Here is a 13,085-nt window from a genome sequence, read left to right as displayed (position 1 = left end):
GTGCTATTTTCGGAGTGGTTTTTGGTTTGGGGTTTTGTTTGAAATTACTTTTTGGTGGTGGTGGTTTGCTTTGGGTTTTTTCCGGTACTGAAAAAAAAATTGGTATTGCTTGTGCAAATCCCTGTAAGGAAAGAGAGAGAATTTCCTTTGGAGTGAGCCTGCCTGAAACTCGATACGTCTCTGATGTGTGTTAACAGAGAAATGAAAAGATAGTGCCATAAAGTGATAGGGGATAATGAATTTCCTCTACTATTATGTTGTCCTGGGAGATAGAGCTGGGGCAAGGGTATTGCAATAAAGTTATGCTTTGCATGACAACAGCAGCAAATACCACCTTAACACACATCCCTGGAGAGGGGTGAAAGGGTCAGTTTTCACAGAGTCCCCAGGAAGGTGGAGCAACACAACCAAGAAGACAGGAGCCTGGGAAAAGATGCCAGGAGATTTGCAGATGAGCAATGCTTAATAGCTGTGCATTTTTTGCAGCTTAAGTTCTGCTTTCCCATTCCGTGGCCCAGCTGAACTGGACAATGCTGGGCTCTTAACCTCACTGCAATCTTGAGAAACACAGTAAAGAAACCATAACTTTAATAACATTTGTGAGATGTCTGACCCAGAGCCTGAATGAACAAATCTTCAGCTTCTCTGTCTACAAGGCAGATAGATGGGTGGTGGCTTGTTAACCGCACCAGGCAGGGATTTTAAAGGATTCCACTGTGGGTGAACGCTGCTGTAGACCTGATCTTGGGAAGCTTAACTGGTAAGCAGGTCCTCAAAAGGGTTTCTGTAGGTGTGTGGTGAAAACAGAGAGCCTGAAATCAGTACCTGGAAACTTCTCAGCTCCTAGAGCTGGACCAGAGAATCAAGTCTGTACTCAAACACATGAATTTTTTGAAGTAAAGAATGCCCTGACCTGCTCTCAAGGAAACATCCCCTACCAGCCTTTTGGGACCTAGGGCACTCCTCTGGTTTACAATGCTCTATCTGGCTCTTTAATTTTTTTTTTTTCTGGGCACTGCTAAGTTATGTGCGTCTGGTACAGAGCCCTGAATGTCCTGGTCCCCTCTGGTGACAGAGAGCACATGGGTAAGTTTGTGGGGCCAGATGTAGCCCAGCAGAGCTGGGTGCAGTCCATATGGCCAGCAGCAGATTGGGGCCAACTTCTGCTTCAAGAGGTGTGGGAACAGAGGAGGTTAACAATTCGGATAGCTGCTCAATGTAGGACACCTTTAACTCTTCCCATCACTGGGTTTCTCAGAGGTCTTGCCCTACTGCCGACGCTGTGCCAGGGGCTGGGGGCTGCCCACCCTTCCTAGGGGCTGGGACAGCTGTGACTCAGTTTCCATGTGGCCTGAGGAGAAGGAGCGGGGTGGAGCAGGACCGGAAAGGGGCAGAGGGGAAGTTACAGCAGCTGGTAAGAAATGGCATTTCTGGGTGCTGCAAGGTGGCCCTACCCTATCCTGTCTGCAGAGCTGCTGTTTTGGGGTGCAGTGGTACAAGGCTGCTCTGTCTGCCGTGGAGCTGGTGTTTCAGAGCGTTGCTGGGCAGCTCTGTGCCAGCTGAAGAGCTGGCATTTTTGGGTGCTGCAAAGCAGCCCTTGCTCAATACTGCCTTTTCCCGTGCCAGGGATCATGCCAGGAAGGGAGAGCTGGCTGTACCTTCCATCCCCTCTGCATTTCCATGTGCAGGGTGTGCTATTTCCATAGCACAGTCCTATGGCAGTGCTTCCTCCAGTGTATGACTGTGGACTGCTGATTAGGATGTGGGTCTGAGCTTATCTCAGACAGGGCAAGAATCAGCGTGCAGGCTGTGTAGGTAATGGCATGGCATCCCTTGCTGTCTCTGCTTTGCTCCTGCTCTTGGAGCAATGGCTCTACCTGGAGGCAGGAGCAGAGGAGTCCTTGCAAGAGTGATAAACAGGGGTGCCCGGTCCCAGCTGCTTCCTTCCTTATCCCTATTACTTCGTTGTAGCCCCAGACCTGCATGCATGGAGCATGTTTTGTAATAAACCTGCTGAACTGAGGGAAGGTAAAGCAAAACTGTAAAGAGGTGTGAGCCTGACCCCTGCCCATGTCGCTGCATCAGTGTGGGGCACAGTAGTTTGTAATGATGATGAGCATGGCCAGACATCCCTCCCATCCTGTTTTGTGTATCTTATGCATCCTGCAAGCCACCAGCAGATTGTTATACAACTCTTTTGTAAGTGGAGGGTGGGTCCGGCTTCCCATCCATGCGATGCCTGGAACTGCCTTGCTTCTGTGAAACTCTCTTCATTTGAGGCAGTGCCCTAAGGGTTAAGCCATGGTTGTGGGATAGGGTTTGTAACAGGAACAAAGAGGGCTTTTAAGGTCTGTGTTAGGCTAGGAATAGAGGGAATGGATTGAGCCTTTCCCAGTGTGTTGAATTACAAAGGTCATGGAGACCCTTTTGCTGGGAGGCAGCACAGATCGAGGTCCCTGCTGGAACTGGGGCAGAGAAAAGAATTTGTGAAAGTCATTGAAGGCAACTTTGTGGAGAGCTTTAAAACCAGGTGAAAACTGGAACTGTATCCTGAGAAAAATTATTATTGAACGCAAGGCTGGAGACCTGCCTTGGGATTTTTGAGTGGTTTGCTTTTGTTCTGCCCCCTTCCCCCTATTGCATTTGCAGCTGCCCCCACACATGGTGCCTGAATTTGCAGTATCACTGGTGTAGCCAGCACTTGGGTTTCTCCAGCTTGCTCTGGGCTGGTGAAGGCAGCAGAAGGTAAAAGTCAGTGCCTGCAAGGGAGGATCTTTCTAAAATGCAGAATAGGAGACAGTCCCTGGTGCATGCCTACCCAAGCTAAAACTGGATTTTTCATGTGTAGTCAGGCAGGAAAGCCCAATTCTCACTGCTTTCCTAGCCCATCTGCTTAATGTTGTCTGCTCAGGATGCCCCATGGGGCAGAGCAGCAGAGGGTCCAGCATAAGGAGCTTGGGTATGGATGGATGGCATAAACCTTTGTTTCCCTTCTCACAGCAAAGTGAAAAGAGGATACGGATAGTTTCCATCTCAAGCTTCAGGTGGCATAAGCCAGCCATCCAATCCACCCAGGATATGTATGGGAGACTGCAGGATCATCCCCTTGCTGAGGGGTATTAAAGGCTGCTGAGATAACAGGGGTTTCCAGCTTGCAGGAGGGGTGAGCGCCAGCTGTGAGCCACACAGTGTGTTTTCCAATTTTAGCAAACCTGGATTTGTGTCACTGACCAGAAAGGTGGCTTAGTCATTAAAACTGTCAGGCTGGGTTAGCAGGCACTTCGCCATTCAGCTTTGTCCCCTGGCACAGGCATGCTCCCCCCATCTGATCTTTCATTTAGAGGAGTTCCACTTCTGATCTTTTTGTTGGATCAGATGACCTTGAATGTGAATTTTGGAACAAAGGACTGATGCTTTGTTGGGCTCTGCCTCAGATATGAAAGCTGGTTCCAGGGAATACCTCATGAGGGTCTCTGCAGCTACCACCTAAGTTAACGGCTGAGAGGCTGCTCTACTTTTTCAACACCAGAAAGCCAGAACTGTGGGACCACACAGTGTCCTGAGAAAGAGAACCCAGAAAGGGAACTCTTGGTTTGGAGCTCTCAGAAACCGTAACTGTGCCCACCTTGGTAGCTGACCTGTTCTCAGAGTCATTCTCTGTGTGTCTGTCCTTGTAACCAGGAACCATTTCAGCAGAAGCGTCAACGTTGTGAACTCCAAGAACTAGACCGTCCTGATGAGATAAGGGGCGTGCAGGGGAAGCTCTTGGAGCCTACAGGACTTTATGGGACAAAACCTTAGATTTCTTTGCCCTGAGAAGGAAGAAAAGGCTCTGCACATGCATGGCAAGGATCAAAAATTAAAAATCCAGGGAAAAGCAGCAATTCTGGCATGCAGTTCTGAGCTTTGGCAGAGAATTGTTCTTTATGCCTATTAATATGTGACATCCCAGCCCAAATTATTGTCTGTTGCTCCCTGGCCAAAGAATGGTTTACTCTGGCCTTCATTCCAGGGTGTCAGAGCCTTCTCTCCTGGCTGGGGCTGCGTGACCCTGCTGGAGACATGATACTTGACCGACTTGTCCTCTTGCAGCAACAGCAAGGCTTGTCCTGAGTAACCTTGCTGTGTGTCAAAATGCTTCAGCTCACCAAGCACTCCTGGGTGAGAGGTACCAGTGTGACTTTGACCTGGGGGATGGGGAGAGGAAAAGGGGAGAGAAGAGCCTGTATAATCCCAGCGATTGTCTCCTGTAGTCAATGGAAAATGGATCCTCCAGCTACAACAGGCAGAGATGCAGGCCTGTAACCGGGTGTGCTGCACAGACCAGCATCTTCTGCCCACACCAAAGCTCTCTGGTGCTCCTTGACAAGTGGATGTGCAGAGCTGCTCACTCTGCCTGCTGGGAGCTCTCGCTGGGCTTGACACAGCTGCACAGTGCCATCTCCCTCCTATCACCTCTATCTGCTCTGATCCTCTCTGAGAAGGAGACTGAGGTTAGCTGGGGAGCACTTGGAAGGGGTGATGCTGTGGAAAAAGGAAGGGAAAGAATATGGGGTAAAGCCTTTTTGAGCCTCAACCCTGAGCATTAGGGAATTGCCAGTCAGAGGAGCAGCCTGCAGACGTGTGTATGTAGATCATGTGCATACTTCCTACTGTCCAGACTCAGGAACTGGCCAAGCCTGTGGGCCCTGCATGCCCAGTGGCATTAGCTGATGCCAGCTGACCATAGCCATACTCAGAAGAAGTCCTTTTGTGGCTCCTATGAGACTCTCCACCCTGGAAAGTAAAACTGGGAAGAGGCACAGCCTGGGGGGCATGTTTGGCTGTACCGAAAGGCAGGTTGGCTGGCAGATGTCTCACCTGTGGATCTGAGCTGCAGCAGTACTGGGTAACCCTCCCACAGCCAGCATTGGGGGGCAAGCTGCTGGGGGGCTGATAAAGGGAGTGGGTTTGCTGGCAGACAGTCTCAGAGCCTGGAGAAAGCCCTCCCCCAGTCACTCCTTATCTCAGTGCTGGCACAGGACAGCACTCCCAGCCTGCCTCTCTGCCCTGTTTCCCCACAGTGGACTTGAGCCAGCAGTGTCACCTCCACCCCTCCTGCCACTGGGTGCTGCAGGAGGAGAGGGCTCTGGCACGGCCAGGCCAGGCTTCCTGCCCAGTTTGCTGCCTTGCAGAGTCTGTGCCATTGTTACACACACACACACACACACACGCACACACACTCCCCTCGCATGAACAGGCCTGTGGCAGAAATGGGTGAGTTAGTCAGGAGGGGTTGAATCACAGGGGAATGAGTCAGCAGGAAGCAGAAGGCAGGTGCTTGTCCAGGACAAGGCTTTAAGAGAGCCCAAGGGTCTGTCAGCTTATGCCAGGTCCCTGGGAGGTGGGGTGAGGGTGCCGAAGGAGGACTGGGAAAGCCACAGGGCTTAGCAGGTGGAGGCAATGCCTTTGGCTTGGGAACAGACCGGAATCTTAGCTACATGGTAAACCTATTCTCTGGCCACATCTCCAGCTGTGGGTATGCTGCTATCCTGGAAAGGCGTCCTTGGTGCTGAGGCTTTCCCAGGAGGTACCAGAGATAAGCACTGCAAGGGAGAAGTGCAGCAACCAGGCATCCCTGCCTCCAGGGCATGGGGTGGATCTTCATCCCCTTGCAGGCTGTGGGGTGTCCAGCCAGCTCTGGGCAAGCTGAGCGGGTCTCTGTACTGGTCAGATCCAGCCCAGTAACCTTCACACCTTGTCTGAGAGAGCAAGTGCAGGATGGAAAATGAGTGATATCTGCTGGAGCAGAGAATGATGAACAGATAGCTCTGGATTGAGTGAACACAGCACGGAGGGAGAGCTGGGATGCAGATGATGTGCTGGAGATTTGAGGACGTGGTTTGTTGTTGACTCCAAAATCCCTTGTGTAGTCTGGGCTCTGCTGCAGACCCTTGAGAGTACTGCAGGGGTCACAGTTGGCTGCTTCCCTCATCCAAGGGCCTGCTCTGGGCTGTTGTGTTTCCATCTAGCCCAGCTGGTCTCTGCAGCATTGGACTACTAATTGTCCTGCTCATCTCTCCTGAGGAGAGGTCTCTCACAGGGAGGCAGACTTGGTATCAGTGCTACAGGGGCAAAACCAAAGCACTCTCTGTCTAGGGCCAGACTTCTTGGAACAGCTGGCTGGGGCTCCTGTTTCAGGATCACCTAGGTGTGTTGCAGCAGGCACTGGTATTGCTACCAGCCAGAGCAAGGATCAGATACTTTAACAAAAGCAGCCCCCACTAATCTCAATGTTGAGGCAAGACTCTTTTTTCAGCATCCTCCAGGTGTGCAGGTGCAGGAACCTCATCCTCCCTGGAGGCACCCTTGGCAGGAGGGAACCCAGCAGGCTCCAACAGTCTCCAGAGATGAGTTCTGGCTTCTTGTGTGCTGCCGTGGGCAGACGCTGAAAGTGATGGGCTAGTGCAGCCTGGCAGAGGGGAGGCAGCAAGGTGGGCTCTCACTGCTGCTGGAAGCTGTGGATTTGCGGTGAAGCTGGAGCTGGGCTCTCCCGGGAAGTGCCCAGGGACAGGATGAGAGGCAATAGCACATGAGGGAAATTCCAATTAGATATTAGGAAAAATATTTCCCTGCAAGGCTGTTAGACTCTGGAGTAGGGCCCAGAGAATGGAAGCAATCTACACATTCGGTGACTTTCAGCCCTTGCCAGGGGCAAACCCCAAGCAATTTGCTTGAGCTTGACCCTGCTGTTAGCAGGATTGGACCAAAACCAATGAGGGCCCTTCCCACCATTGTTGTTCCTCAGTTCTGCAGTTCTCAGAGTGCTTGGCAATGTCACATCTCATGGCCTATTGGACTGACTGGCTTGGAGGCAAATGGAGGGGTCAGGATGTTGTTCTGTCCTCTCTTGGTCTCATCCACACAGTATTAGCTGTGCCAGGAGATAGAGGCACTGCCTTAGCAGCAGTGCTCAGCTCATTGACTTGTCCCAGCCTATCTTAGCTGGAGCACCCATCTCTCTGAAGGTCTGCATTACTTCCTCCCCACATGAGGACAAGAAGCATGTGGGCAGTGAAGCACAGAGTGTAAATCATTCTCCCTGCTCTGCTGGCAGCACAGAGCCATGATCTGTTAGGGGGTGCTGATGTTGTTGGAAAGCTGGTGAGGATGCTGGCCCCCAGCCCTCCAACTGGACGGGCTCCAGGTTTATCTTCCCCATGATACCTGTCCCAGAGACAGTGGTGACTGGAAGAGAAGTCATCAGTAGCCTTTTTAGAGGTTCCAGCTGCCTGACCATCCTCAGCAGATGGAGGATGAGATGAGCCCAAAGGACTGTCTGGAAAGAATTATTTGCTCCCAGTATTTTCTGTTTCTTTGCCAACCTTTTATTCTCACGGTTGCTCTTTTCCTGATCCTGTCCTTCTGCAAGAAGGCTGCTAGCAGTCTTATCAGCCTTGTGTTCAGAAACGATCTCACTCTGCGATTTATTGTATCTCCAAGCTTTGACCCTGGTCTGACACTGCAGAAGCCTGTGTCTGGTGTGTCAGTGCTCAGAGGGTGTTTACAGTGTTTGACCCATCCTGTCTGCAAGAGTAATGAACCAGAGCAAAGGGGTCTTCTTATAGCCATGGTGCCTGGGTCGAGCTGGCCTGCAGCAGGAGCTACATCTGCCCTCTCGTCTGGCAGAGGCTGGGTGGATGTCCAGGCTCCCTAGATGCTTTTATATGGATTTTCAATGTCTAGGACATTGCCATGAACCTTTGTTAGTCCCCAGATCCCTTCTCAAGTTGCTCCTTTCAGCCTTTCCCTTGGGCTCGTTGACACTGGGCTGCGATGGCTCTCGCTTCCTCAACAGTCCACTTGTTACTCAGTAATGCTCTGGACATTCTGGTATCATTTGGATATCCCTGTTACAACACCTGTGAGTATTGAGAGCAGCAGGATCTGGTAGTCTGGGCCAAGAGGCCCCTGAATGTTCCCAGCTGCAGGTACAAGTGCTGCCCGGCTGGAGATGAACTGGTTTCTGGTAGCACTTGGAGAGCTCTCAGTACCTCATAGGCTCTGTCTGCCTAGCAGCATCAGGTCTCAAGGGACATCTGTGTCCTCAACAGCATGGCTGCCACCAGGGTTGAAGGCGTTTTGGACCCAGTGTCCTTAGGCTGGTTTATGAGGTCTCTGAGCTTTGTGTGTCCCCACAGAAGCAGCAGAGCAAAACATGGGTGCCACAGTGGCAGCAGGCAGAGTTTGCCCAGGGTTCTTGCAGAGACTGATGTGGGGGGCAGATAACCCCAAGGACACGTCCTCTCCAGCCTCTTCCTGGTTTGAACCAGTTGAGGTTTGGCTTCCTCTCCATCTCCATGCAACACCCAGGTGCCAGGTGGATTTCCCCTTCCATCCAGAGGGCATCCCTGGCCATGTGCATTACTCAGAGCCCTGGCAGCCCTTCAGGAGCCCCTGTGGAGGGGGTGGCAGGTGCACTGGGCAGACGGCTCTGCTGTCAGTGGGACCACATGGGTGGTTAAGTGTGTGTGGACTAGGAGGTTTGCCAGTTTCACGGGATGTAATAGGAGCTAGACTGTGTCTCCCACTACCCTGTGTATGGATATGCCTGTGGTCAGACATGACAGTCCCTCCTACCCTCTTGTTTCCCTTCTTAGGGGCTTGTGCTCTCATGTGTTTGATTTCATTATGGGCAACAGTATGAGTGTTTACAGATGAAAACTGTGACACCCTTTGCCTAATTCCAGCAGGGTGTTTCTCACCTGCAGTCCTAAGGGAAGGAGAGGCTTTCCTTTTCCGTGACAAGGAGCAGGACATTGAATTCATAGCGCAAATCTTCCTTCCCTGCTGTAGCCCTGGTTGCATCCAACTCTTTACAATCAAAGATGGATAAAGCCTCGCCTTTATGGCCCAAATCTCTGCCCAGCCTGTGTCATTGCTCTGGCCTGGGCTAGACCTGAGCTTTTCTAAATCGCTGCTGGATAAGGGTGAGTTGGGTGGGTGTGCACAGCCGTGTGTGTGTGTTTACGTGTGGTATCTCCTCCCCCTGTGCCACATACACGTCTAGCACGGGGAGTGGAAAAGATGCTGAATGTCCCCACAGCTGCTGCAGCCTTATCTGCAGGCTGCAGCTTGGTAACCAAGAGGGAGGCCCGAGTGCCTGTGCTCAAGCACCTCCCTTGCAGGGCTCTTACGGGCTCTTACAGTAAAAGGAAGTGTATTGCAAGAGGGGCTGCAGTGGGGATGGGCAGTTCCCACCAGGCAAATCCTGTGTGCACAACCCTTGCTGCCCTTCCCACTGCAGACACTTGGCCTGCTCTCTCTGCCGTGTAGATTTGACGCCTGTGTCCGGAGCTGATCAGAGTAATTCAGCATCCCTGGGACTTTCTCCTCTGCTCTGCAGTGCCCAGTGACCATTTGGGGAGGTAGGGAAAGGTGATGCTGCCGTGGTTCTCTCAGGTGGGTCTCAGGGACTCATCAGAGGAGTGTGTGTGAGGAGGCATGGGCTGGTGGGGCTGCAGATGTGTGGCAACCAGGGGTGGGAGGAGAGTGGGGTAAGTTGAGGTGTGAGCTGCAGCAATAAGGAGGCAACAGAGCACAGGTAAGGAGCTGGGGACACCCCTTGGGGGTTTGAGGAAACAGGGCAGGACCTGCGAGTGGTGGAGGTTGGGGTGGGTATGAAGAAGAGCACACTTGTGGGGATACAGAGCCCAGCTGCCATGTGAAGGATGTGGGAAAGGTGAAGTGGTGTGCATCTGGGTTCAGGCAGTGTGGATGGCTACAGGGCGTCAGGGTACAGAAGGAGCTGGCTTGGTAAGGAGCAAAGACGGGGCTGTGGATGCCTGAGGCTGTATGCAGTGGTAAACAGAGAAAAAAGAGAGGTGAGAGCAGAGGTAGGAGCAAAAGGGATCCCATCACCTGCTGATTTCTGTGCTGTCTTCTCCTGGCTCAGAAAGCGTCACCCCACTGCCAGAGCTCCCTGTCAGAGGCTTCTGTTTCTGTACCCAGCTAGTGGTGCTGGAGAACGGGCTGGGCTGTTCATGCTGCACATATAGATCAGGCTTCCCATGGTGCACTGCCCAGGACAGGGAGCTGACAGGATGGGAGTTACTGTAAGTGATTGCCTTGCCACTGGAATTGAGTTAAACAGGTTGGAATAGGGTTTGCAGAGCTTCTGATAACACCAACCCCAGGGTGTTATTCCTCCTCTTGCGAGATCGAGTAAAAAGGACTTACTGCTAACATTTGTGCATTACTTGGAATGGTGAGGGCCTAGTCCAGCTTGGACCTGGGGTATGCTTCCCTTGGACAAATACCCTTATTGAACTTGAGATGTGGCAGCATGTTGGTGCCCTGGTCATGGCCAGAGACCTCAGGTGTCATGCAAGCACAGAGCAGAAGTAGCCCCTTTGCCAAGACCCACTTGCCTTCTCACAGCCATCCTGTAACTGGCAACATAGGCATGTGACTTTGTAATCAGCAACGGTGGAAAATTTTCCATTGCTTGCAGTTGGCATCAAGGTCTGGCCTGGAGCAGCCAGTCTGCATGGTCACCCAGTGGCCAGGGTCCCTGTCCCTCAGGCCACCGCCCCTGGAGGGGGACAAGAGGACTGGAAGGGAGCTGGCCAACATGTCCCTGTGACTGGGTGGCCAGGGGCTCGCTTTCACTGCAGGTACTTTCTTTGTTGCCTCAGGGTGATAGCTGAGGTCACTGTGGTGCTGCCAGGCCAGCACCCTGGGGCTCCCCAGGGCTGGCAGGCACGGTGCCGGCTGCACCTTCCCCTGCGGACGATGATGCACGGCAGCTACACCGAGGTGAAAGGACGCAGCTTTTTATGAAGCAGAGCCAGCCCGGAGGAATTCGCTGCTTGTGGACAGCTGTTGTCCTGGGCCTGGCTTGTGTCCTCCAGCACTTCCCACCCGGCCCTTCCTCGGGGAGGGGAATGGGAGCCGCCTACCCTCCGGACTCCCTTTGCCGGGCGAGTGGGTGCCACCTCGGGCTCGCGGGGCTGAATAGCCGCGGTGGAGCCCAGCAGCATCCTGCTGCCTCTGCAGGGATCCTCTTGGGCAGCGGAGAGTTTTCCCCACCCCCAGCTCTGCCGCTGCCTCTTTGTTTTCTGGCAGAAGCCTCTGTGCCTTTTCATTGCCGTTGAGGCGCCGAGCAGGAGCCTACATGTGCCGTGTGCGCGTCTCGCCGGGAATGTGATGCGGGCTGGGAAGCTTGCCGGGCCAGGCATCTCCCCTGCAGGGCTGCGGAGGCCAGACGGCAGCTTCGGGGTCTCCTTCCCATGGACTGTTCCTCCGGTCGAGCAAGGCTCCGAGGCCGCTAGTCTTCTCCACAAAACCCTGTTTCGCGTTGCCAGCGCTTCTGCACCTTGCCACAAGTAGAGTAAGTTGGATGGGAAAGGGCCGGTCCTCAGCTGGGCTCCGCTGGGCACTCGTGCTCTCCGCTGTGGTCCTCCCTCGCTCCCGCTGGGAAGGCACCTGAGATTAAAGCAGCGCCAGGAGCTCTGGAGCTGGATACAGCGGTGGCTGAGGATTGTTTGTGCTGCGCCTCTCTCCGTGTATTTGATCTCTCGACTTCCAGCAGGGACTGAATTCCTGTGCTGGATTCTGGGCTCGGCTCTTGTGAAAGGATCCAATTATTTCAGAGCTTTGAGCATCTCCATTTGCTGCCCATATTTGCAGCGCCCGGGTCTATGCTGGCTGGAATTCCAAGTGATTAACGTGGCTGTGACATCCCTCCTAGGGGTGTTATCTTTGCTCGCTGTCCCCCATCGCCCCCCTCTTCCTCCTCCGGCAGCGAGCGAGCGAGACAGGCAGGCAGAGACAAAGGTCTGTCCTCAACCTGGGCTGTCCTCCCTGTAAGCGGCTGCTGCATGGGTTTTCCCTGCCCTGCCTGCTGCAGGTTTCCTGGGCTCCCGGTCGAACGCTGGAGCTGGGCAGCCGTGGGGCTGTATTGCTGAGGTTTGAGCCTGCTGGGCTGGGGTGGGCAGGGGGTGCTGCCGGCTTTGGAGAGCTGCCCGATTGTCCTGCCGGATTTTAAGCTGCTTTTCATTCTTTGACTGTGCTTTCCTGGGAAGAGGGGCAGCCGTGCATGGAGGGGAGGCTGGCGGGGAGAGGTTGGACGTGGGGGGAAAGCTATACACAGGTGGCCGTCGCATAATGGGATCTGCCTGCAGACCCTGTGAGCCCCCCTTCCCAGTTGCGGGCTATTGTCAGCATCGCTGGCTGCATGCGAGGCACCTGGGCAAGGTGTGCAGAGGTGATCCATGCCACGACGTGGGGCATCGGAGGGAGAAGGGGTAAGTCCCTGGGCTGGGAGCTCTGCTCCGGCTCCCCCACCTCCCAGGAGCGGTTTCATTGTGTTATCCTGACTTAGCCAAGCAGAAGGGCTCAGTCCCTGCGGCACCTGTGTGTGGGGCTGGGGCTGGGGAGGCGTCGCATGTTGCTGGGCAGACCTCAGTTCCTCGGGAACCTGCTGCAGCCTGGACCCCCAGCAAAGTGCCCTGCAGAGCGGGCTGCTCTGTCCCCAGGGGCTTCTGCACCCCCGTCAGTGCCCTCTCCTACGGGATGGGAGGGAGGAAGGGCAGCAGCAGCACCTCATGAATGCCGTGCTGCGGGCAGAGGGAGGTGCCGGATCTGCCTCTGTAGAAGCTGTGTCTGGTGGTTTCCAGGAGCTCGCACTCCTAACATAGGCACTGCCTCTTGCCCAATCCTTCCCCTCTGGGCTCGGGCTTCCCCTCCATTACTAGCAAGGGCCAGCACTGAGTGAGGCTCTGCAGCTGCATAAATCTGGCATGGCAGGAGGCCTCCTGAGGACCCCCAAGAGCAGCACTTGCCCTTGCAGTGGGACAAGGATGCTCCCTCCCTCTGCATCCTCTCTCCTTCCCTCCCCTCGTCCCTCCCCCTTGTTTCCACCAAGTGTGAGCTCCTTCAACCCCAACCTGAACTCCAGGATAGTGCCAGAGCCATGGCTACTGGTCATCTTTCCCTTCAGGCACAGTTTACTCCTCTAGCATCTCTCTAGCCAGCTTCTCCCCAGGATTGCCACCTCTCCTGTGGACAGTGCTGGAGGTGGTCTGTCTCTCTCCTGGTGGTGA

General features: G+C 54.0%; 1 protein-coding gene across 5 annotated transcripts in view; it reads left to right on the top strand.

Annotated features, from left to right (window-relative positions):
• FAM214B (family with sequence similarity 214 member B) overlaps positions 1-13,085 on the top strand; it is a 38,675-nt gene that overhangs the window by 12,766 nt on the left and 12,824 nt on the right. The window contains exons 1-2 of one of the 5 annotated variants that reach the window (XM_032676367.1): positions 11,123-11,371; positions 12,165-12,287. The exons of 3 other annotated variants lie outside the window; for them this stretch is intronic. The gene's annotated coding sequence lies outside the window, so the exon portion shown is untranslated. Of the gene's footprint in view, positions 1-11,122; positions 11,372-12,164; positions 12,288-13,085 lie in introns of those variants that run through there. One more of the 5 variants, XM_032676368.1, reaches the window with a different exon arrangement.

This window comes from Chiroxiphia lanceolata, chromosome Z, assembly GCF_009829145.1.
Source record: "Chiroxiphia lanceolata isolate bChiLan1 chromosome Z, bChiLan1.pri, whole genome shotgun sequence".
Taxonomy (NCBI): Eukaryota; Metazoa; Chordata; class Aves; order Passeriformes; family Pipridae; genus Chiroxiphia; species Chiroxiphia lanceolata.
The sequence above is the reverse complement of the archived record's forward strand: the minus strand, read 5'-3'. Positions and strand labels throughout refer to the sequence as shown.